A 2933-nucleotide genomic window follows, 5' to 3' on the forward strand; every position below is an offset into this window, starting at 1 on the left:
CCCAGCCCTGCTCTATGAGCTGCTCAAGAAAGTGACTGAGCCCTGGGCCTCATTTTGGGCCCCTTAGGAGGTCAAGGCCTTTTCATCCACCCTAAGCCTCTTGAGTGCAGGGAACATCCTTTCCTAGGAGCATCGCCAGCCCAGCATAATGCTTGACAGATAGCTGTGTTCAGTCAATGCACCTCCTCTTCCTTCGCTCTTTCCAGACTGCATTGGCCTTCAGAGGTCTCGTTTCTCCAGCAGTCCAGTAGTGCTCTGGCTGGTAGGCCTCTAGTCCGCACATGAGACTCAGAAGGGCCCAGGAACAATAAAGACCACTTCTAGAAGTACCAACCTGGAAAGTCAGAAGAGGCTTATTCTGGTTGAATGTATGGCAGTTGGTTCAACCCAACGCTGGAGAGTGGTATCCCAAGGATTAGCGCTCGGCTATGACAGCCAGGGCCTGAGAAGAGGGCCACAGGCTCCCCTCTAACCTGCCTCTGCTGACCTAGCAGCCTCCAGGGAGGGTATGAGAGTGAAGAGGCCATGATAAGCAGATCTGGAAGGGGGGCAAGGAGAGGCACAGCAAAGAGGAAGGGGGAAAGAACTAGGAGGGATGATGAGGACAAGCTGGGCCAAAGGGCTGACTGGGAGACTCTGGAAAGGCTGGAGAATCAGGGAAGGGATCAAAGGGGACAGGATGCTTCCGACAACCCTGAGCTTCTGTTCAGAGCTGGATTCCTCCACATCCCTCCCTTCAGGGCAGTGGAGAGTGGGTGCAGGTGAGACTGTTCAAGGGGCCAGTGCTGTGGAATTCTTGAAAATCACAGAAGGATCAGATGATCTAGGAAGAGATCAAGGATTAGATCTCACGGGAGAACTGGAATAAATTCATGTCTGATGTGGGCCCTTCTGGCCAAGTATTAGAAGCTATGATTAGCACAGTCAGTGCTTTGTGGGGAGAGGATAGGAGGGCAGCCAGTGATCGATGGAAGCCCCCTTTCCAAAAGAGTGAGAGGGCTGAATCTGAAAGACCAGGGAGGACAGAAGAAGGAAACTTCTGGAGCTAGAAGATGCATCGAAGGCTACTGCCAAACCTCCAAAACCCAAGGTTAGAAGGAAGGAGATCCTGGGCCAGGCCTGGAATTCCAAAAACCTGACTGGAAACTCACCTCCCCATCCAAGGGGCTGCCCTGCCCTTCACTTACTCAGACTCTGGGCACATCTGCCCTGCCACCAGCTGTCCTCCCCGAGGTCTTCCCCCAGGTTAGAATATTCCAGAGCCCTGGGTTCTGGTATCAGCTCTGCTGCTCTCACTGGTTCCTTCTTGGGAGGAGATGGGAGAAGACAGTGGAGGGACTGGCCCAGGGGAAGACGGGAGGGGAGGGACAAGTTGGTGAGAAGAAAAGAAGGGCTTGGGGAATGACAAAATGTATGAGGAATGGAGGAAGACAGAGAAGGGGAGAAGAGAGGGAGGGCTAAAAGGGACATGGAGAAATGAGAGTCTAAGAGAAGGTGGGAGAGGAAGGGAGAAGGGAAGGGGAGAGAAAGGAGACAGAAGGAAGGACAGGCTGAGCAGAGAAGTCCAGGCCACTCTGTGAATACCAGCTTGATGAGCTTGTCTCTCCTTTCTAAGTCCCGTGTGTGCCTGATTTGTAGGTGACTGAAAGGGATGTGGCACCCCACTAGGTAAGGAGACAGGGGTGGGGAGGGGAGAATCCTACACAAATAAACCCCAGACATGTAACGCTTGTCCCAATACAAGGGGCTGCCCTATCCTTCATCTGCTCTGACTTTGGGCACAGCAGCCCTTCCATCAGCTGACCTCCCCCAACTCTGTGCACTAGAGCAAATAGCCTCCCCGTCCCAGGTTAGAATATTCTGGAGCCCTGGGTTCTGAGGTCAGCTCTGATGCTAACTGTCACAGTTTCATTCTCTGGGCCTCAGTGTCCTTACGTGGAAATGGATGGCATTGGGCTATTTGGAATCTTAAAAGGTCGTGTGGCTCTGACAGCCTGGGACACCAGTAGTGGCTGAGGCTCCCTTAGGAGATGGAGTGAAAGAATGCAGAGAGGATGAAGCCAAGGGCAGGAAGGCACAGGGACCACCTGGCTTTACTTTCTACCACAGTCACTTTCCTAACTCTCATTTCACCCATTTTTCTGCCTCCAGATCCTGGAAGAAGCCAGATGTGAGAATGGGATAGATCAAAAAACAATCCATTACAAAAATAACTCCAAAGCCAAGCTCTACTTAGAGAATATTGGCAAAGTCATCTCTGTCTGCACAGGGCATAACACCTTGTATATAAGGAAGGCAGCATGGGGAGGTAGAAAGAGCAAGGGTGGGATATGGACTCGCAGACAAGAGATGTGATTCCCAGGTTTGCCCCTAAACTCTGTGTGACTTTTGGCAAGTTGCTCCCCCTGTTCAGTTCTCAGTATGCCCCCTGGCAAAGTTAGGGATGAAGAGGCAGTGTAAGATACTGGGGAAAGCAATAGTTTGGAATCAAGAGAAGATGTGGATGCAAAAGTCTGTCTGTGACTTTGGTTAGGGGATTTATTTAACTTCTCACCTCCCCCAAGCTACTCTATCAGTGGTGAAATAGCTGATCTATTGCAGATCTACCTAGGCTGAGGGATGAAATCCTTGGTCTCACCCTTCCCTACCCTCAAAAAAATAGTTCCCAAATAAGAGAGTTGGCCTCCCTGAGGTTTCTAAGATTTATTTTACTTCCAATCTCATAATCCTGAAGATGCCTGCATTTCATTCTACAGATAAGGAAACTGAGTCAGGAGGGCTACCATATAGAATACATGAATATTAATTCAGTGGCAGAGTCATCATTTGAATACAGATTCTGACTCCTAAGCTAGCACTCTGTTGCTAAGGACAACATCACTGTTTTCAAGATCTGTGCAACAATCCCTGTAATTGTGACATCAGAGGGGGAG

Source organism: Notamacropus eugenii, chromosome 5 (assembly GCF_028372415.1).
Source record: "Notamacropus eugenii isolate mMacEug1 chromosome 5, mMacEug1.pri_v2, whole genome shotgun sequence".
NCBI lineage: Eukaryota > Metazoa > Chordata > Mammalia > Diprotodontia > Macropodidae > Notamacropus > Notamacropus eugenii.